Here is a 24,077-nt window from a genome sequence, read left to right as displayed (position 1 = left end):
CACTTGAGATCCTTGCGAAGCATATACAATAAACGCATCCGATGCTATGAGACCACCTTCTTCAGAAATCAACTAGATCAAGTAAAAAACGGTCTAAAGAAACTGTTCGAACTCATGAAGTCCCAAGCTAACAATCATCCTAACCTATTGTCTCCGGGTCAAGGTACACTGCCAAACTGTGAAGAATTAGCTGTTTTCTTCACTGATAAGTCTAGTAAGATTGAGATGGAAGTATGATCGGCCCGTGATCACCTCTTGAGTGGTCCGCTGAACACCCTATGCCTTTCAGAGTTGAATATCAATGACCCTTCACAGCCCTTACTCTCAAAAAACAATGCATCTTTTAGTCTGTTCCAAACCTTGGATGAACCCACTGCACGCAAAATGCTGTTGTCTTTGAAACCTTCCAATCACTACAAGGACCCTTTGCCATCTAGCCTGTTCCCGGAAGTGAGACCCTCCTTACTAACACTCTGGACGATGATCATCAATGCTTCTCTTATGCAAGGGGCTAATCCGGATTGCCTTAAATCAGGTCAAGTTGCCCCGATCATAGAGAAACCAAATGCTGATCTCATTGATCTTAATAACTTTCACCCAATCACTAACATCCCCACCTTAACAAAACTCCTGGAGAAATGTGTGCTCGCCCAACTCTGTCATCACATCGCCCATTTCAATCTCCTGGACCAGTGCCAATCTGGTTTCTGCCCAGGTCATAGTACGGAGTCGGCGCTAACGTGCATCCTGGATGATGTGCTTAGAATGCTGGATCACAATAAGTCATGCCTATTGATCCTTCTTGACATCTCGTCAGCATTTGATAATGTCAAATACGATCACCTAATTGACCTCCTGGAACATAGGATGGGGCTGTCTGGTCCTGTTTTAAACTGGTTCTCTTTGTTCCTTCACAACAGATCCCAAAGCTTCAAGGTGAACCAATCCTTGTCACATCCTGCACTGGTCACCTTGGGGGGTTCCCCAAAGTTCAGTTCTGTCCCCCACGCTCTTAAACCTGTTCATGGAGCCTCTAACAGAAATTCTAAAATCATCCAGCCTTCATTATCATATGTACACAGATGATACTCAGTCCCTCAACTCAGTCCTGCTGGAAACACAAAGCTGGTTAACAAGTAATCCCCTGAAGCTAAATGCTCTTGCAATGGATTTCCTATTGGCATCTTTTCTGGGTTTCATTCTTGACAAAAGCCTGAACATGCAGGAGCACATCAGTTCCCTTACCAAAGGAGCGAACTTCCAACTCAGCCTACTTAGGAAACTCAAACCCTTTCTCCCTGCTCATGACCTGAAACTTGCAGTACGAGCATTAGTGATCTCAAAGCTGGACTATGGTAGCGCAACACTTTGTGGCCTGCCTAGAGTGAGGAAGGCTCCTCTTAGGGGTACCCTCAATTGCACTGCTAGGCTCTTAACTGGCACAACAAAAATACCACCACATCTCTCCTGACTTGCAGGACCTGAATTGGCTTCCAAATGAAGGTCGGATACAGTTACAAAATTGCATGCATGGCTCACAAGGCCACCCACTTCAAGACCCCGCTGTACCTCGCATTGAAACTGGAGCTCTCCTGTGGTTCTAGATCCTCCAGAAGTGCCAGTACCTTTTTGCTAAAACCACAAAAATTCAAGAAAAAAAAACTATAACCAAGCCTTCTAAGGGATGGCTCCGAGGATCTGGAACATCCTTCCACCTGAAGTCAGGGGGAACCCTTACACTGTCTTCTTCAGAAAAGAAGTCAAAGGGCTTCTGATGAAGAAATGTCTTCCTTAGCCTGCCTCCATCTGGTTCTGGGTCTATACCTGTTGACTCTGGCCCAGCCACCTGGTCACGAGTATCTCAGACAATTCTAGACTGTGATCTTATTGCGCTGTCAATTCTGTTGTGTCTGTTTTTCCTTCAGGATAAAGTTGGACAATTTTAGACTTTGATTTTGTTGCTCTGCCTATTCTGTTTTGTTTGCTTATATCCTTCGTTATACATAATCTGTAAAGCGCTCTGATACCCTCGGTGGTCATGTTCACGCTATATCAAAGTTTCAAAATAAATAATTAAATAATAGTTTCCTTGCTAATGCTGGTTGTACATCATCCAGGAAAGACTCAAGAATATAATGATCTTTGATTCTCATAAAGGTAACTGTTCGAGAACCTATTGCGGAGCTCTCCTGTAGATAAGTAAGTTTGCCTTCCCTATAACCAGTTATTCCTTGTTATTGCAGGACATACTACCTCTGGATTGCTCCACAAACTCTTTCTAGCAATACTATAGTGTGTGCCCCTATTGAGTGCGAACCATGCTATTTTTTAGCACCCGGTAGACCCATTACCTCTTTTAGCGCCGGCTTGTATGCAGCCAATTCTGGGGACACCCATAGGCGATGCCAAAAGGTTAGTGATCTGAGACCTATTTCCTCTGCGATCGGTCTCCCCCCTAGGAGGGAGACCAGATAGCTGCCTAATGAAGTTGTTCTCAGACTTAGTGATATTTCTTGTAGAACAGTAGCCCCAAAGTACGGCCCCATACATTGGGGCACCCCTTGTTTACACTTTATTTGTCTCGACTACTGGACCAACAGGCTTGCGGAATAAATTCTGAAATAGCTTGGCCAACCCCCCTATGGTCTGTGCTAGCTTAAGGCTTGTTTTATCTATTTGTGGTCCCTAGTCTGTTTTTCCTGTTAGGGTAACCCCTAGATATTCAAATATTGGTACCCCCTTGAGCGAGATACCATTTAGACAAGGATTAGGACGTATCATGCTTACAGAGTTGAATATACCATATATTTGGTCTTCTGAATGTTGATCTCCTGCCCCCTGTACTTACAAAAAGCTTCAAAGCTAACGAGAATCCTCTGAATATCTATTCGTGACTTAGAGAGCAGGTGAGTATCATCAACAAACAACATTGCTGATACTTTGCTATGCGCTAACTTCAGGGCATCAATGTCCTACTCCTCATTCAATATGTCAACCAAGGCATTGATATATAGACAGAACAAGGTAGGAGTTAGGACACATCCCTGTTTGACTACTCTTTTAACCAACTACAAGAGGTGAGGTAACTTCACCATGTTTCACATACCTGATTTGGGCATAATTGCCTTCATGCAATCTACTAAGCATGTGCTAGATATAAGTAGGAACCCCTATGTCAAATAATACAGACCATAGTTTATCATTGGGTACCAGGTCGAATTCGGTTTTAAATCAACAGATATTAGGTAGAGACTGCCAACCTCTATTGACACCATTTTCCAAAAAAGAAGTTGGAGCCCTAATATTTGTTCAATGGTGGAGGTGTTTTTCCTAAAACCTGCTTGAAATGTTCATCCCTCCAGTCTTGGAGACGTGTCAACAGTACCCGGACAAAGATTTTCTGGGTTGCATCAATTAAGTTAATAGGTCTGTGAACCCTTTTTATATGCGGGGAGAATTTCAACTCCAGTCCTTATTGCAGGAATCACCATTCCATTCCATGCATTACAGCATTAAATAAAGCCCACAAGTAAGGCCCCCAGATTGTTGGTTCTTCATGAAAAAGGTACCTCTGTACCTTTTCTGGGCCAGGTGCTTTAGAGGAGTCCATTTTGCTTATAGCACTAGTTATTTCGGCCAAGGTTCTCTCAGGGGTCTCTGGAGGTGTTTTCTACTTTGGGCTTTTTGCTTGAACTATGGTGGTACCTCGACCTCTGGTATGGTGTATAGGGTCAAAAAATGTCTCTTCCAGATGTCTGCTGCTACATTAGGTTCAAAAGCCTGTCTCCCTTCACTACAGCCTTTATTAACTAAGGGGCATATTAACAAGCCCCTTATCGCTGTGTTATCAGCACTTTTATGCCGATAACACGGTGATATCTCCATCGCCCTATTATCAAGGCAGCGTTAATTTAATTATCGTGGCTTAAAGCCACGTTAAGTGACTTAACGCTGCCTTGGTAATAGGGCCCCTTTCACGATAAACTCATTGTGAAAGGGGGATGCAGTGGTTGTTGCTGTGGGCGTTCCACCTCAACACCCATTTACTTCAACGCTGCCATCTATTATCAAGCTTGGCGATAATAGGTGGCAGCGCCGAATTTAAGTACAGGTCAGACCTGTTCTTAAGTTGGCGAAATGAGGAGAAATGCTTCATTTTTCCTCGTTTTTGCTTTTTCCATGTGCGCTGCCTTATGCAGCATTCATGGAAAAAGAAAAATGACAAGGTTTATTTATGTACAGGAAGGTGTCTTTTCCTGTACATAAACAAACCTCTTTCTTAAAAAGCCAATTTGTAACTTACATGTGTGCTGCATAAAGCAGCACACATGTAAGTTACAAAATGGCATTTAAGCTTTGTTTATGTGCAGGAAGGAACTCCTTCCTGTACATAAACAAACCTTCCCTGCCTGCACTGGCATTAAGTTGTAAAACGTATCGCCATCGCAGGGGAAACGCTAGGCTGCACCATATCCTTGCTAACATGGTTCCAAAGTGGCAAAGAGAGGCCTTAAGCTAAGGCGGCTAACAACTCTCTTCGCCACTTTGTTGCTAATATGCCCCTAAGTTCCAGAAGGCCTTCATATCATTGGTTGATAGGGCCCTTCTCAGAGAATCCCATTTATCCATCTCCCAGGTTTTTTTTTGCGAAAGCAATGGTTTCTCTGTATTATATCTTAATTTTAATTTTATTTTGAGTCCTGACCCTAGATTTAATAGCGCCTATCGGTGCCAGCTTGGCCTCCAGACAGCTATTGTCAAACCAGGAATGCTGGGCTTTTTTTGCCACTAAGAAATCCTGTTGGAAAAAATATATCGGCCAGTTTGGATGTCAATGCTTAATTGGTCGCTGCAGCCCCGGTTAAAGAAGTAAAAGAACCTTCTGTAGTTATAAACTTGTTCACTTCCAGTGGGATTGGGATGATAGTCTCATATAAAGAAGCCAATCTACCTTGAGATTGTTATGTCACCGGCTACCGTATTCTTCTCCTGTTGCTAGTTAGTATTAATCTATCATCTGGAGGTGTTTTTGGTACAGAGTTTGTCCGGGGAACAAACAGCTCCACCGCTACAATAAGAGTGTTGTGATGACTGTCATGCAGAGGCAGGACAGCAACATCTACAACCCTATGCCACATCCTGGATGTAATCTAAAATAGAGGCTTGGCCAACTCTATTAAATGTATGCTACCCTGGTAGATCAGATTTTTTACGTCTGTTACAGAGGGACATCTATCAACCACCAGTTTAACTGCAGCTCTTTGTAGAAATATTTTGATATTGGATACTATATAATATTCACTGCCCACTGCTAATCGCATCCCATAATGCTTTGCAGGGCCATTGGTTGGGAATGTTTTTTTGCCAATAACTGTGCTTGGGGTGGTCCTAAGAGGATGGGACCACCACTAAATCGTTCCATAAAATGTGCTTTTTTGTTTTCAAGGCATCTGTTTGGTACTCCCCCTAGTTTAGGGAGGATCCCAAAATCATCACCTCTCTCACTACTTGCTAATTTTTCAGTTTCACTTGTGTGAAAGTACTATATGCACTTTAGCATATAAAGATAGAGATACTTATTTTATCATAACTGGCACTGGGCAGGATGCCATTTGTAATTGTTTTGCAATTTTTCTACAGTGCAGACAAATACACAGTGTCATCAGCTATACTATGTAGACAACATGTACTACGAGAAGCTATGTGTAGTGCTGCTATGCAAACTACCCCGAGGCTTACAGCCTGATTCATGAAGTGAAATTGCGCCTGCAATCGCTGCGAAAACGCAAATGCGGGCGCAATTTCCGTAATCGGCATTCAACAACAAAATAGCGAATTCGCAAAAACACATATTTGCGAATTCGCTAATATATTCGCAGAATCCCTGCCGCTGAGCATTAGCGATTCAGAAATAGCGACACACCACGGATTCTGCGAAAATAATAGCGAATTCGCAAAATAATCGCAATCGGTATTCAAGAAAAATCGCAATTAGCGAAAAACCCAAAAATCGCATTTTGCACCGCGCAAAATAAGGACAACTCAAAGCAGGTGGTAACCATGAAAGCCATGGAAAAAAAACTTTCAAAAAACCGTTGTCCTATCACCAACAGGCACTGGCCTGACCAATCACACATAAGGACCATCATCATCAGCAGCATTAGGAGTCCCACAATGCCAGGAATGTACATGGTGGTGAGGCGTCTCAGGCTACAGCGATTAGCACGGAGGAGACGCAGGATCCAGGACAGGATATTCCGCCAGCGGGTCACCTTGCTGGGCCAAACCAGAGAGCAGATATATGCTAAATACAGGCTGAATGGGGAAATGATAATGCAGCTAATACAGGACCTTGACCCCCTGATGCAGCACCCAACAAGCCATACCAATGCTGTGCCTACACATGTGCAGGTATTATGTAGCCTGCACCTCCTGGCCTCCGGAAGTTTCCAGGGGGTAGTAGAGGCTGCTGGGGGAATATCCCAGCCCACCATGTCACGCTGCCTCCACACTTTTGTTGACGCTATGCTCACCCAGCTACACCGTCACATCAAATTCCCCGCCAGCCAACAGGAATTGGACATGACCAAGCTACAATTCTACAATGTAGCCCATTTTCCACATGTGCTCGAATGTATAGACTGTACCCACGTCGCCATCTGCCCACCAGCTGGCATGGAGTATATGTTCCGCAATAGAAAGTGCTACCACTCCCTCAACATCCAGATGGTCTGCAATGCCAAGACATACATCACTGACATCGTCGCACGGTACCCAGGGAGTACCCATGACTCCTTTATTTTCCGGCACAGCGGACTCCACACACGACTGGTCAGGGGAGAGTTTGGGGAAGGACACCTACTTGGTAAGTACACTTTGATTTAAATGTCACATTGCAAAGATGTAACAGCGCAGCACAGGCAATCACCATCTGCTCCTCTCATTCAGGTGACAGTGGCTACGCCCTCCGTGAATACCTCCTGACCCCATACCTCAACCCTGCTACACCCCAGCAACGGCGCTACAATATTGCACACATACGGACAAGGAATTGCATAGAAAGGACATTTGGCCTGCTCAAGAGCAGGTTCCGCATACTGCACAAGACAGGTGGGGCCATGTATTACAGTCCTGAAAAGTGCTGCCGCATAGTGGCTGTCTGCGCAATACTACATAACATTGCAACCAAGCGCCGGATACCTGTCGACATCTCTGGCAGTGAATCTGAGGGGGACAACCGGCCACCTGCACATGCGCGCCATGCACAAGGGGAGAACCCAGCAGAAGGGCACAGACGTCGCAACCACATCACAGTGAACAGTTTCTAGTACAACCACTTCCATCACCCCACAAATCAACAATGCATGCAAAATGTAATGATGACACAACGCTAATGTGTGTAGGAAAATAAATGTATTTGTTAAATTCACAAAATGAAATATAAGGTTTCTGTCCAAATAGCAAAATAAATGTATTTGTTAAATTCACAAAATGAAATATAAGGTTTCTGTCCAAATAGCAAAATAAATGTTTTTGTTAAATTCACAAAATGAAATATAAGGTTACTGTCCAAATTAGTCCAACAAACAGTATTACGCCATACTGCTGTGCATGACTGCATGGCAGGCTTGACCTCAGCCTGTGCCATTGGTGAAGTGCAGTTCTCTAGGTGCGCCTAGTGCGCGTTCCTCCATAGCGCCTCTGAGGGGCATCCTCCTCCGGGGCTTCAGGCAATGGGGGGGTCCTGGTGCTGCGGGTGGGTAGTGGGGCCTGTGAGGCAGATTGTGAGCTGAGGCTGGACGCCCCCTCACTCGCATCATCACCCCCCACAACAGATGGAATAGGTGGAGGGTGAAGAGCAACGACGGCCGTGGTGAGGGTCTCCAGCACCCTCGTCATGTCCTCACTGCACTGGATGATTGCGTGCTGCTGGGTCAGACTGCGCCGCGCCAAAAGAGATGTCGCATTTTCCGACACATAACTTGCCCTGCTGTATGTGCCAAGCCGGGTCAATAGTTGGCGGTGGTGCCGGCGTTGCCCACTGCGCACTCTCAACATGGCACGGGTGTTGGCCTCCACGGCTGCAGCAATGCGGGCCATTCCATCTCCCACACCTGCCAGGTCTGCCCTCATGCCTTCAATGTGGCCTGCAACAGATGCCACGTTGCGGCCAATCATGTGTAGTTGGAGCTGTATTGCTCCCTGCTGCTGCGCCTGGCGCTGGTGAATGCGCAGCATCCGTCTCTCCACGCTGAGCCGCGCCAGTCCATCAGCATTGGCCCGCCTGGTAGCTGCTGTGGAGCGCTGGCGTGACCTGCCACGCCTGCCCTGCTGGCCTGATTGTGAGGCTGGCCGCTGAGTGGACAGTGGCGCAGCCCCGGATGTTGAGGCGACAGCTGCTGGGGCTAAGACCGCCGGTGTTGCAGGTGAGCCAGTCGGAGGGGGTGTACCTGCTGGTGTGGCAGTAGCAGTTGATGCAGGGGGCACAGGAGTGACTGCCCTGGCTGCGGCTCTGGGAGGAGCAGCGGTGGCAGGAGGCACAATGGGGGCTGCCATGCCAGCGGATGTGGGCGCTGCACCAATTGCAGGGGGGACGCTGCTGGTGGTACTTGCTGCTGGTGCAGATGCAGCGGCAGGGGCTGGTGCCTGGGTAGGTGTTGGCACCTCCACCTCCGGGACGCCCTCATCGATCTCCAGCCTGTCGCTGTCACTGGTATCGCCACCTGTGGGGGTAAGTGGTGGACCATTAGTTGCATGCATCTGGCAGACGTGCAGTTGCTACATGCATGCTGGGTGACATTCCCTGAATGGCAGTGGCTTTGTGTGCATTGGGACCTGACTGGCTGCATTGTGGTACTACAACATTGTGGCCAGACTACATCTCCCACAATGCTTCAGGACATTCCTTGATGTGCAACTATGGCATGCCTATGGGACATTGGGGGAGCCTATTTGGTCATGGACATCCATAGGGGGCAGGGTCGCAGTCGCATGCCACTTACCTTGGGTGTCTTGGGTGGGGCGGGATGAGTCCAGTGTAGTGAAACCGACACAGGCCTCCTTCTCCAGGGTGTTCTCAACCTGGTCCTCCATGGCGGTGTTTGGTGGTACAGTTGGTCCTCCTCCTCCTGTGCCCGAGGACTCCCCAAGGCGCGCCGCCACCTTCTCCTTGGCACGGCCTCGGAGGTCGTACCACCGCTTTTTGAGTTCTTCCAGGGACCTGGCCGCCACTCCCACCGAGTTCACTGCTGAGGCTATCCCCTGCCATATGCGCCGCTTCTCCATTTCTGGGACCCTCCGTGAATTAGCGCCAAACAGTTGGTCATGGTTGGCCACAACCCCCTCAATTAGGTGTTCCAGCTCCTGCTCAGAGAATTTGAGTTTTCTCTTTCTCCCAGACGAGCTGCTGGTCCCAGGTGCAGCTTCCTCAGCCATGGTATAGGGTTGTGGATCTGTGGATCTGTGTACTTGCCAAGATGTGCTGCAGCTCTCCAATGTGCTCCCTCTCTCTGTGCCTCTATGTGCAAAATGGTGGTGGGAACCGGCAGCTTCCTGGTTGTGATGTCATCACTGGGCTCGAAATGCGACTTCCCGTTTTCCCGATCTCGCGAGTTTGCGATCTCGCAAATAGCGATATCGCAAATAGCGATATCGCTATTTGCGAGATCGCAGTCCAGGCGCGGGTAGGCGGAAATTGCGATTAATCTGCGATTAATCGCAATTTCAATCGGATCGCTATCGGATTTTGCGATCGCGTGCGAATCGCTTTTTTTAATCGCAATTATACATGAATTCGGATTTGCGATTTCTGAATAGCGATTCGCTTTTTTTCGCTATTTCAGAATCGCAAATGCCGATTTTCATGAATATGGCGGCCAGTCATTTGTTTGAATTTGCTGATCTTGGCAGGCCTGTGAAGTTGCTTCCCTTCCACAGGTGTACTGTAGCTGACACAGCGTATGTGGCAAACAGCAACACTGCTGAGTTGTACGCAGGTGCTGTCCCTGCACACCCTTCTTGCTTTAGTCTCACTAAGCACAACATTATCACAAAATGAGCACAGTGAGTGTAAGCTGAATAACTATAAAGGTAAATACAGCACTGTATACAATGATATGGGCAGATCATGTCGGTCAGTCTATCATGACTGTAGGATGAGTTGCCATTCCACCCAGTGGCATGTTCACAGTAATGAGACTCTTTTAAACTCAAATCTATAAACATGCACACAAAGATCAAATTTGACATGTGAGTAAGTACATACCAATGCATGTAATCATGAGTACTGCTCCCACCTCTGTACGTGCAGCATGCGGGTACAAAGTGGAATTGATTTCGGAGTCAAGGGTATCTAGGGGGAGAGGGGTGAGCCGGTCGGAGAACGGCAGAGGTCCGCGGTTAAGGACAGTCATCTTTCACTAAGTTCTATTTCGGTTGCCACCATGCCTATAGCCCTCTGTAACATCCTATTGATTGAAGTCGGTGGCAGAGAAGAAGATAATGGATGGGGCTGCACTTGCTGTTTATCGTGGCAAACCCCTTTCCCCATTGTTGCTTGGTGTTGCCAAAGACCAGAGGGGCCTCCACAATACTGAACAATAAGATCACAGCCAAAATAGAAGAAGAGATATGGACACCTTGCAAAGTGCAAGGTGTAAGGTACTAGATACAAAGCAAGATTAAAACCATCAATGATTTTTCACTAACCAGTGTTATCACCCTCTGCTGCAAGTACAGTCGGTCAAGGTCTTTGGCAGGCTTAAAGATTATTTTGGTTGTCGCTGAAAGGGACGGAAGGCATCCACAATGATCTGTCCAAAGACATAGAGCCAAGTGGAGGACCCAGCCAGTGCGTTGGCGGTGTCTACCACGAGGGTCACTGGGGCTTGTGGTCCAGTGCCCATCATCACAAGCAATAGGAATTCTGCACTGCAGGAGCCCCAAGGAGCTTAAGTGTGCCCCTCCGGGTGTGGGAATGCTTTGGCAGTGTCTGCCATGAGTGTCTCTGGGGCTTGTGGTCGTGTCACCACCTCCTCACAACCAATGGGCATTCCGCACTGCAGGAGCCCAAGGGAACTTATGTGTGCGCCTCCAGGCTTGGGAGTGCATTGGCAGCGTCTACCACGAGTGTCGCTGGGGCTTTTGGTCCTGCCCCCACCTACTCACAAGCAACAGACATCCCCAATATCACTTATATTCCAACGACCCACAACTCTACTGCAAAATAAAATCACCCAGTGAATTTCGGCATCTTGATACTTATCAATCAAGATACAAACTTGGCGAAACACCAACCACCTTAAACTGAACCCCAATAAGACAGAACTGCTACTGCTCTCCCCCATAATCCTTTACCTATCCAGGAATGGATGGAGAATGTGGATGCGCTAAACTGCTCTCTTTCACTTTCGAACTCTGAAAAGTCTGTGGGTTTCACCCTGGACAAAACATGTCAATGAAGGAGCACATCAACAACACAGACAAAGGAGCGCTCTGCACACTAAGATATCTCAAGGTATTCAAACCATTTATTTCCCCAGATGATCTTAAGGTGGTAGTGCAATTACTTGTCTTATTGAAACTGGACAACGGCAATGCCACCCTCAAAGGAACTCTGAAATGTCACTTTGCGCTACTTAGAGCAGTTCTCGAGGGGTGGCCAGGCTCCTCACAGGAATCAAATGATGTGATCACATCTCTCTTTTCCTCAAGAGTCTTAACTAGCTTCCCATTGAAGAAAGATGCATCTTCAAGACAGCCTGTATCATCCACAAAGCCCTTCAAACAAAAAAAACAAATACCTAGAAACCAAACTATTAAGAGCAGGAATAGTCCAGGCACTGAGAAGCTCCAGCTCTCTTCTTCTCATTCCACCTAATCTGAAGAAGAAATAATCCCAGGCTTGCTCCTTCTCAGGAAATGCTCCCAAGATCTAGAACTTACTTTCTAAGGATCTCCGCTGCAACCCCTCTTTTCCTCCAAACTAAACGCAAATCTCAGCTACTCAGTGTGAGAAGTTGGCCTTGTATATGATGTCCACTATTCTAGTGGGCACCTTGCACCAGGTCAATCGACCCTTATTGATTGTAGGTTATAAAGTCAACCTTATAGAAAGCTATCCTAGTGGTAGCTGTGGAGAGCAGCCTTCAGGCTAAGACTTGGAGACGAGTTAAGCAAGTTGTTTTACCATTTATAATCCCTTGAGTACCAAATGAAAGCACACCACACAAGGTATATATCAAATATATATGTATTTATTCTAAACACAACCCCTCTGCACTCTTTATGAGGTCAGAGGTAAAAGTACAATACAAGGAACTTAATTAGCATACATTGAGTTGCACAGTATACGTTATGCCCTAGGGGCTTCACAAACCATATTCTAAAATAGTGGTATAAGAACCTTGTGAGAGTTAGAAAGCAGGCCTGAGGCCCGGGGAATTGCTGGGGCTTCTCAAGACAACCAAAGGTTAGGATTTAGGAGGCCCACGGGAGACTCGTGCAGTATCTAAAAACAGCCGCGGGTTACCATTTAGTTTCTATGGGAAACAAACAAGTTACACATTTACAATTTAAGGACACTTCTGAGTGAACTACGATGGAACCCTTTTAGACTAGGCACTTTTGAATCAAGACCCACGGGAGCCCCGGAGTACTCGTGTTACCTCACCCAGGGAAGCCGGGTGCATAGGTGCCTTTTGGTGTCGGGTTTCGTAGTCGATTCCTATGGAGAGCTGCGAAGAAGTGCTGCAGGCGACCAGAGGAAAAGTGTCCAGGTGGATACAAGGGTGAATCAGAGATGTGAAGAACCTGAAAGCAGAGGAGACAGAGTCTGGGCCACTAGTCAGTGACCAGGGTGGCGATAGGAAGATGCTACCAGATGTCGGGTGATTTCAGGTAAAAAGGTGAAGCTTGTCTCTTCAGCCTCGAGGACCAGGAGGCATCAATGATGACCAGAAGCTGGATTCGAGCTGTCCCACAAAGGATCTAGTTGACTGCGGTATCGGTATCTGGATTGGACCCAACAGCCTTAGCAAACGCAATCCACGCAAGATGTCAAGATTGGCTTCGGTGCAGACCAGCAAGATCTGAGGAACTTCCCTTTTTGCAGGGAAGTTGGAGCAAGCTTGGATAAACTAGCCAATGGACTAAGAACTGCAAAGAAGCATCAAGCTGAAATGCACAAAGAAGGCCCATGGGACCCTTGTGGAGTGTGGGCCTCTGAGCTTCGGGGCAAAAGGTGCTCAGGCTGGGGCTTCAAGCACCCCAATGCACAACTTCGGGATACCTCAGAAAGTAGGTGCAGCTTGCAAAATGCAGGATGTCCAGGAGTTCCGGTCCCACATCTCTCGTGTCCGCCTCAGGTCTCAGCTTTTCTGGGAGAGCGGGTCAGCGACAGAGATGTCTGGAAGTCCATGTCCTGTGTTTCAGATTCTTCTGGATCCGGCGGGAGCCTCCAAAATGCAGACCCACAAAGATGCAGTTGGTGCCTGTTTGAGCAGGGTGGTCACTCCTTGACCACAAGGGAGATTTCTTCCATCTTCCAGTTGATATGGAATGTCGAAGGTCCAAAATATATGTTGCAGAGTTTCATCCAGGGTAATCTAAAGTCCTAGGGACTGGGATTCTATACTTATAGTATGTGTAGGGGTCGGACTAACTCTAAGGTCCCTCCTATGGGCGGACCTGGGGAGGGGGTGGTTACACCCCTTCCCCTTTGTCCAGTTTCATGCCAAAGCTGGGGCTGAGTCCCCAGCAACCGGTTTGAACTGGGAAATGCATGGAGCACCTTGTGTGCCCCAGGCAGTGTCTGGAAAGCATTCACTGAATGCAGCCCTCACTGCCCCAATACACTAAAGCCTGTCTGGGGAGGTGCCAGCACCTCCCTGGGCAGGAAACCTATTGTCCAGGCCTCCCCTGCCAGAGTTTCGTCCAGCAGCAGGAGGGTAGACTCGTGTCTGTGGCAGCACCATCCATTTTGTGATGCTGGGGCTCTGTTTAACTTTAACAGGGGTTAACAGTAACTCCATGTCTTCTCCAGTAGGAAGGGTGGAGTGGTACCCCAGCCGCCCGGACTGGTGGGGGGGTTAGTATTCCAAAGTGTTTTACACCTTACACAACATTTTTTGATAAAGCCAAACCAAAGTTAGCATTAACCACGAGGATTATAATGCACTTCAGAGTATATGGTATGGCTATATCATAGAACAGCTATAAGTAGATGGTTCCTGTTAGATCTGGGGGTCTCTAGTTGGTAGAGTTAAGTACCTTAGACCAAGTAGGGACCCTTGCTTCTAGTCAGGGTGAAGGAATACACATAGTAGATAACCTCCGCTCTCCCTCTAAGTAGCTTGGTGCGAGCAGGTAGGCTTATCCCCAAGGCAATGTGTATAATAATTGCACTCAACACAACAATAATCCCCAATCCACCACAAACTGAGACCACACAGGTAAGTATATTTTATAAAAATATATAACTTTATCTAGTTTCAGCAAGGTAAATCAAGCAGTTGCACGATAATTACTTCATTATAAAAATGTTGCACTTAATTCTTATGGTTGCAGTTGGTTTCAGGAAGTTCTTGTTAACTAAACGGTAGTCTCAGGTCTCTTAAGAATCAGTGTTCCAAATAAGCAATACTGAATTATTTCAGGCAAGTGTGCTCTCAAAAACGAGCATTCAAAACACTGCCCACGTGTAATTTTACTTGTGGGCTTCAAGCGCTGCAACTGCGCTTCTCCGCGAGACCCGGGAACTCTTTCTTTCCCCAGGTGCAACCTCGCTCCTTCTTGTGCCTCAGGCGCACCGTGCCGTGCAGATCGCACGCGTCCCCGCCCCGGCCGGTCCCCTTTCCTCTCCCGCTCGCTCTCGACAATCCAAAGAGCGGCGGGGGAGGTGATGCTGCTCACCTTGTGGGGGACGGCTGGCCAAGGGTGAGGGACGCTCTAGATTCCCTCAGCGAGGTCAGGTCAGTCTTCCCCGGTCCCGGCGGTGATCACGGCGATTCTGCGGTCCCGATGACGGGGACCAATCCTGTTGCGGCGTTTGGGGCGAGCCCCCTGATGACGTCACAGCTCCTCGCCGGACCAGCCAATCCCGTCGCGACTCTTGCGACAAGCCCCTCATGATGCGAGGCCGCCAACCAATGGCAGCGCGGCCTCGTTGATGACGCTACGCTCCACGGGCCAATCCCGTTGCGGCTCTGGTGAGGGGGCTCGGCTCTCTCACCCAATCAGAGCGCGGTGGGCTCGATCTTCGTGTCGTCGACTCCGACCAGGTACGGGGCTCTTTCACGGGGGTTCACGGACTCCGGGCTGCGGCGGTGATGCGGCGCACAGTTGTTTTCAGTGCTTCTTGCACTGGAGAGGCCCACAAGCTTCAGATCTTCACCCCACACGTGTCGATGAACACGTCGATCTCGGCCACACGGCAGGCTGGTTCAGCGCGGCGCCCTCGCTCAGATTAGAGAGCAGCCAGTGCGCTACATAGCCCAAACGCAGTGTTTCACCATCTCTTCACTGCACAGCAGCTTCAGGGGGCACAGCAGAGTTTTGTAGTCCTGGGGCAACCTTTATGCCCCTGGGTTGCAGACAGGTGACCAGCTCTTCTCAGGCCCTTGGAGATTCAAGTTGCAGACACAGCACACAGCAAAGTCTTGGCAGTTTCAAGCAGGCAGGGTCACAGCACACAGGAAAGTCCCTTTCTTCTCCTCTCCTTTAGGTGGATAGCAGGATAGGTCAGCCCTTAAAGCACACAGCAAGGCAATCTTCCATCAGCTCCTTCAGCAGTCCTTCTTCTGGCAGAGGTTCCTCTTGATTGTAGAATCTAAAAATCTGTTGTCAGGGGTTCTTCTCTTATACCCCAAAAAGTCTTTGAAGTCCTTTGAAGTCTTTTGAAGTCTTTGTGCAAAGGGGGCCCTGAGCCCGGTCCAAACCAGTTCTGGGTGTTGCTGGGGCTCTGGGGGTTTCCTGGCTTCCTTCTTCCTCTCAGTATCAGGGACAGAGGTGACAGTCGCCCAGCAGGAGGTGGAGCCAGCTTTGTGGTTAGGCAGGCACAGCCCTTCACTATCAGATGCCATCTCCTCCCACTTCCCTGGCAGCAGATGCTGCCTTTCATCCACGGGCTGGCTCAGATAACCCCCTGGGGGCTCTGCAGACCCTGTCATCCTCAACCCAGACAGTCAATCCACAAACAGTCCCAGGCACACAGAAAGGTTAGACAAGAGAACAGCCACTTTCTAAAAAGTACTATTCTCAAACACAGAATTTAAAAAACACCTTTCCTAAAAGATGTGTTATTAAATTCTGAGTTCAGGGATATCATACACTTATGTCCCATCTTGTTCCTATGGGAAGATAGGCTGGGATCCAATGGGACCAGCCTCCCCCATGTTACTCTATGGAGCAAAAGAGCCTTACAGCAGTGAGCACACAAAATGGCTGCTGCTCACTACCAGAGCATGTTACCTGCACTAGAACATGCTCTACCTTACCCATGCACTGTGCCCTGCCCAGCGGGGTACCTTGAGCCTTCCATAGGGGTGAGTGATGTGCACAGACAGGGAAGGGTTAGGCCCAGCCAGTGGGGACACTGGCTAGGCGGACATGGCAGTCCACTGACTGCACACAGGCCCTGCGCTGGCAGGCCTGAGTCACCATTTTAGGGCTACTTATGTGGGTGGCGGAATCTGCGCTGCAGGCCCACTAGTAGCATCTGTCATCACCAGCCCTGGCACACACAGTGCACTTTACTAGAGACTTCATGGTGATACAAATATGCCAATCAGGTATACCCAATCAATATGACAATTTACAGAGGGAGCACTTACACTCTGACACTTATCAGCAGTGGCAGAGTGTCCAAAGCATCTAAATCAGCAAAAACGAAATCCAGCACAGCATCAAAAATACATGAGTCAGAGGCAAAAAGATGGGGGAAAACCACGCCAAGGATGTCAGGTCTAACAGTTCCGAAATCTGCAGAGGGGCTCAGCTCATGCTAGGGCACCCTCTCACATAAAACCAAGCACTCCGCCTCCAGGATTGTCAAGGCCTGCCATAGGAGTGACTTACAGGTTAATATGTGTCTATATATATATATATAGATAGATATAGGTATACTATATCTAAGTAAGGGGTGATTACACCACCTTACCCAGGCTGCAATTGCAGGCCTGTGGTGTCAGTTTGGAAGGCCAGCCAGGGGTGGCATAATACATGCTGCAGCCCCTGGTAGGCCTAGGGCGCACCTATGCCCTGGGTACCTATGGTACATTAATACAGGGGCTCACAAAGGTGAGCCAGTAACCAATCTGGTATGTACCTAAAGAACATGGAGTCCATTTTATAGAGAAAGCAGATAGGCTGGGGCCCTGAATCGCAGGGTCCCAGTCCAATTAAGTCGTAAACCAGCAAAACACCAGGCAAAAAAAGTGGGGGTAGCAATATAGTCAGATACCACCTTCCTACACTCAGCAACTGCTTCAACACGCACACAAGCTGCTTTATGCTTCCCTCATTGACTGGATCCATCTAGACAGTTGCATGACTCTATCAGTCTCTCTTCTGTCTGCTATTGAGTTCCTCAATGCTTCCCTGTTATATAACTGTGTGACTCTTGTCCAGTTAATGCTGTATTGTTTTAAAATTTTGACTCATTCGAATCACATCTTATACCTCTAGTAAATTTACTATCACAACAGGTAAAGCGCTTCGATACCCTCAATTCTAGCAGGCGCTAAATAAAACCCAAAAAATTAAGAAAACGAAAACGTAATTGTTGGCATTGATGTAATGAAATAATTAACCTGAAAAGGGTTGGTTGATGATCAGAATAAAGGTCTAATATTCTTAGAAGGATATATAGAGTTAATTTAATTTTTAAATGCAAAAATGTTGTCTCTATAATTCTTTATCTATTTTGGTGAGATTTCAATTGGTCTGACACTTGCATCACTTCCATCAGTCAGACTTTTTTCTTTACGTGGCCCATTCTCTGTGATACTCACCCTTTCTGTACCCCTCAGAAACCCACAGCATGGATCTTTCAGCTGCCTTGCATCCCTCAGCTTCCTCCATTCATGAATGTAACTGAGGCACCCAGGCACTTATAGCAGCCACCTGCCACACATTTTGTGGTTGCTGTCTAGAGGTCTCACCACAACGACCGAGAGTCATCCTATCTGAGAAGCCCACTATTTTGGATTTGGCTGGGCTGATCTGACTCTCACATCACGCCCACTGGGCTCACCTTTTACTTAACCTGGCATATCCTATGTGATTCTCCTATTTCCTGAATCCTTCAGGGTGGAGTCAATTGACTGGTGCCCCTGTATCCTCCAGCTGAGAAGAGGCTGAAGCACTTAAGTGTTCATGCTGGCTATCTCCCGCCCATCTGTAGTTGCTTTCTGGCCTGGGGCCCTACTGCAAGGAACTTCTTACTCTGGAATTTTCACCATCCGCAATGAAGTACTTCACCACAGATCTGGAAAGGGATAGGTTGTTCTAACACTCACTTCACACCCACTAGACCGACATCTTTTATCAATTGCTAAGGATGTCTTCCCCCTGTAATCATTAAAAGGTAACAGCTAACAACACCTTCCCTGTTTAAATTAGGCTTGGGTGTAGTTTGCTTAGCAGCACTACACGTAGCTTGATGTAATATACTTCGAACTTCACGTAGTATACATAATCTGTGTAGCATAGCTGATGACACTGTGTACTTGTCTGCACTGTGTAAAAATTGTAAATGGCATCCCGCACATTGTCAGTTATAATAAAATAAGCATCTATAACTTTATATGCTAAAATGCATAGAACATTTTCACAAAAGTGAAACTGAAAACATAGCAAGCAGTGAGAGAGGTGATGATTTTGGGATCCTCCCTAACCTAGGGGGAATACAAAACAGATGCCTTGAAAACAAAAAAAGCACCTCTTATTGAACGATTTGGTGGTGGTCCCATCCTCTTAAGACCACCCCAAGCACAGTTATTGGCAAATGAAATTCCCAACCAAAGGCCCTGCAAAGCATTATGGGATGAGATTAGCAGTGGGTAGTGAATATTATATAGCATCCAATATCAAAAATTCTACAAAGAGCTGCAGTTCAACTGGTGGTTATTAGATGTCTCTCACGAGTCAAATGCAAATGCTTGATGAAAGGGTTTCAATGGTTTTGCATTTGACTCATGAGGGACATCTAGTAACGACTAGTGGAACTGCAGCTTGATGTAAGAATAATTTCAATGCTTTGTATTTGAATCATGAGGGACATCTAGTTACGACTAGGTGAACTGTAGCTCTTTGTAGAATTATTTTGATATTCAATACTATAATATTCACTGCCCACTTCTAATCTTGTCCCATAATGCTTTGCAGGGCTTTTGGTTGGGATTGTTTTTTTCCCTCCTTGCACCTTTTACCATGCCATCTTTATCACGGCACTTATGAAAAAATAGGCCATGTCATCAGAGCAGATTGATAGATGCAGACACTAGTCCTTTTGAAATCCTGCACCCTCCAAGTTTAAGAAAACATTTCACAAAGGTTTAAACACACAACACTCTGATTATAGCCTCTTAACTATGATCATGGATAGGTGCCAATGTATAATCAAAGGAAAAGTTAAGATTTTTTTTTATTTTCTAATCAAGCGGCACGTTTGGTAATCTTTTCTACATGGTTTACTTCAAATTCCTTGTATCAAAACATTCTGTTACAAGATGTGTAAAACAATGTTGCAAATGAATCTCGGACCCTAGTATCAATTTCCCGATTCATGCCCTTATATAGTTATACTCTATCATTTCCTTATATAGGCATTGAAATCATTACCATATTTGAGTTTAACCATACAGCCCAAATATGGCATGGATACTTCCACTAAGCTCCAAAAATTAACAACGTTTTATTGGAAAAGCCCGCCTTCAGCAGCCTGCGACTTCCCCTGGTTGAATATTAAGTTCTCCTAGAACTCCCGGCGTTGTCGAAGAAATTAGCCTTTGAGTGACGTTATTAAGTCCAAACATGCGTCAAACTCGGCACCTTCAAAGTGTAAATACTCCTTGATTTGCCTAAACAAACACACAGTGGTTTTTAGCAGATCGACTATCTACTTGCCCGACGCCCTGCAGCAGCAAGTGCTGAGACTCTGTCATTTCTCTTGCAGAGAAATCCATCTCCAGTGTTTCCAGGCTACCCTTGCGGGTATCTGGGAACTCGAGTTCCGAGAACGAGATACAAGACCTCCTTCATTCCAGAACTAAAGGTACGGAGCTGATTAGACCTCTTAGAGAATTATTGGAATCAGATTCCTGGCAGAGAACTCCTAAAACTTAAGCTACTCCTCTTCTACTTCCCCCCTCGTACTAGACATAGGTTAGGTACATCGGGGTAGGCGTATTTTAGAAGCACCAGTTGAGTACCTTTTAGTCTTCCTTTTATCATTGTATGTATTTCATGTATTTTATACATTTTATGCACTTTATGGCTTAGAAACCATATCATGCTTTCACAGTACTACTTTATAATACTGTCCATATTATATGCATTGTACTTCATAGTAAGCTTTACTATTGTAGCAGTTCATTTTCCATGCTTGAGAAAGAAGACTGTTCAATAAATACCTTTTTATTGAAAACGCCGGTCCAGTTTCTAGTGACCTCTGAGCTAGCTGGCACTCACAATTAAGTCTAATATACCTGGTAGAGACCTAGTAGACCTCAGTCCTACGTCTAAGCTACAGGATATATTATTCCAATGCGCAGAGCCTATTGGGAATATAGGAACTACACTACATGGCGCCCAAACTTTGGTAAGGCGATAATTTAACGCTAGATACTAGAGTAACTCAGTCGTGCTTTTCACACAGACCCCTCTTTCCCATAAAAACTCCAATAGACGTCTGGAGTGGATAAAAGGGCATAATATCCACCAAAACCTAGTAGGACGAGATTCCTATGTATTAGTTTTTGGTTTATTCAACGTTGAAGGATACAGTGTTCCAAAAATATTGTGCACTTAATCTTTGTCTCCTTGAAACCTGCTCTGCAGAACTCAAAATAAATAGAAATGAGAGACGACGAAAGGGAGTGAGCTAGAATAGAAGCTCAAAGAGTGTTAGACGACACAACCTTCCTAAAAACAGACCCGGATGCTAGGGACATCCCGGCAAATCTAAGAAAAACCATAACTATAAAACCTATAGAACATGGGGTATCATCGAGAGGTGGTAAAGTCATATTTGTGATAGAGACACACGAATATTGGCAGACAGAGGTATTCTATTCTTGGATTACTTTTCCACAAGCAAATCTAGTAACAAAAGAGTTCCACTACTACAAAGCAGAGGAACCTCCAGAGGAATATGTTCCTTTTGAGGACATTGAAATTCCACTAACTTACCAGGAGCATCAGTTCTGGCTTAATGGTGCCCTAAAACATCAAAATCACATTACCAGGCTCGGTCCACTAGGTAGACCAGGACCTACATAGCCGGTACTGACCATGCTATACACCACATCCTAACATTGAAGAAATGTCAGATAGAGAACTTTTAGCTCAACTAAAACAATAGAAATACATAGACAATTGGTTCAATATGTCAGGAGGACTTTAACAGTCCAACCAACAATAAAAATTCCACAACACACCACGTACCAGGGGAATACAAACAAAATTACACCACAGACTATACAGTCAGTAATTGGCAAGTTGCCTGCCAAAAGGGATCAAATTCCGTTTTGGCTAGAACAGAAAATCACTCAAATAGAGGCTGTATTTCTCGATAGTACACCTCATGAAAAACACAGGATTCTGACCATCTGTTTACCAATGGGGATTGCACCGCATGTGGAGGACTGTGACACTTGGGGTACAGTCTTTGCTTCAATCTACACAAAAACACATGGTGTACCGTCCATGGCGGTAATACCAGACGTTCTGAGACAAATTCAGAATGAATATGGCCCAGAACCAGCCCTAAATCTAGGTATGAAATTACTGAAAGATTTTAAACAGGTCTCAGCTATATTATTAGCTAACATTAGAGGTGAAGCAGCATCCGTGGCAATCCACCAGAAGTTAAAAGAAACAGATATAGCAGACCAACCATATGAACTTGCAAGAATTATTGAAAAGTCCTATGAAGAACTAGGTAGAGATAGTTTGGGTGGAAAACCAGTAAAACCTGAATTAACAGAAAATCGTGAAAAGGTGTTTATTAAAAATAATCTCACGACTCCAAAGAAGAAGTGGGAGAGTAATAAACAGTATCTTCCTAGAGAAAAATATTCTCAGCCCAGAGGGAGATCTCCCCAACGGGGAGGTAGGTCTCCCCAAAGGGAGCCCTCTGAAAAAAGATATAATCTTAGAAATAGGGATAATTTGAAAAAACCTGATAGATATCAAGATAATGATACATTTCCCTCTCATCTTTCAAGACTTCCTCGCAGAAATTGGAAAAAAGAGGACGATCAGAACACAAAGAAGAACGCATCAAGTCCAAAGACAAATAACCTGTTCACCAAAATAAAAAGGCACAATTTTCGAAAAAGAAGGTAGCAAGCATAAAGGTCAGATATGCCGAGGATCTTGGGGACACAACTCAAGAAGGGAGAGTGGGCTCAGCGCAGCAGAAGTAACCATAGTTCGCAAGATCCTGAAGGATCATCTGAAGACAGTAGATCAAATGAATGCATTCAGGTTGAAACTGCAGTCACCAGGGTTAGTATACCCCATAAGTTATATGAAGTAACACTCCGGATGAAGGGGGACATAACTAGAAAAATGAGAGCACTCTTTTGGGAGAAGCTCTCTAAGGGCTATGACATTCTTCTAGCTGAACAAGACTGGCCACCTGAATTTGTCAGGGAGTGCCCACATGGCGAAGAAATAATTATGCCAGCCTTCTCTAATCACATTCCAATTCATAAAAAATATACATATGCCAGAAAATGGGCAGTAGCACAAGCTCCAGCATTATAAAAAAATCACGCAGACTGGGATGAGGATTCTCCTCACCATAAAATCCAGTTCAAAAACCAGCCAACTGCACATAGGCAGTACCAGTTAAGCAAGAAGTTAAAAACAAGTCAGGGAAATTTAAATCAACTTGAATACCAAGGGGTGATTGAAACTTGCACCTCGTCTATGAACAATCCTTTGTTTCCTGTATCCAAACTAGACAATTCATATCGTCTAGTATTGGATTACAGACACTTCAACTCTTGCTGAAAAACATTAGCAGTACAGAATTCACACAGTGCAGCACTGATAAATAACATCATGCGCAAAAATATAACACAACATTAGATATTTCAAAGGTTTTTTTCTGTCAAAATATTGCACCAGAAAGCAGGCATTTGACCGCTTTCTCAATTTTGGGGACACAGTGACAATTTTGTTGTCACCCCATAGGATTCAAGAATAGCCCAGGGTTGTTTTCAGCAAGACTAACGGAGTTACTCCAAACGTACGATGATGAGGCATTATCTTATGTCGATGACATCTATCTTACAGATGACGACTTGGACAAACACTTGAAAAGAGTGAACACCATAATACTTGGGTTAGCTTCTGAGGGGTATACATTTAATTTTAAAAACATCAAGAATTGCCCACCTCAATGTCATATTCTTAGGATATGAGTTGTCAAGTGAAGGCAAAAGCCTAGCAGCAAACTTTCTAGAGAAATGTGCGCTGTTCCAACCTCCAAAGACACTGAAAAACTTACAATCAATTCTAGGTTTCCTGAATTTTGGGAAAACTTACGTTCAAACTACTCAGATAGGGTTAAACCTCTCTACGAATTAATAAAACCTGATTTTAAACCAACACATTGGACTCAAACACACACAGAAATTTTGCGTTCAGTCCAAACAGACATGTTAGCAAAAACTAAACTAGACACACACGAAAACTTGCGCAACCTTGTAATCTGAATCATCCCAGGAAGATGCGGATTCATGTACCTAACCTTTAATGAAGGAGAAACGGTACCAATAGCTTGCAAATCACACTTGTACACACAAGCAGAAACAAAGTTCACTTCTACAGAGAAAATTCTGACAGCG

Source organism: Lissotriton vulgaris, chromosome 1_1 (assembly GCF_964263255.1).
Source record: "Lissotriton vulgaris chromosome 1_1, aLisVul1.2, whole genome shotgun sequence".
NCBI classification, from domain to species: domain Eukaryota; kingdom Metazoa; phylum Chordata; class Amphibia; order Caudata; family Salamandridae; genus Lissotriton; species Lissotriton vulgaris.
Note: the sequence above shows the minus strand (reverse complement) of the source record.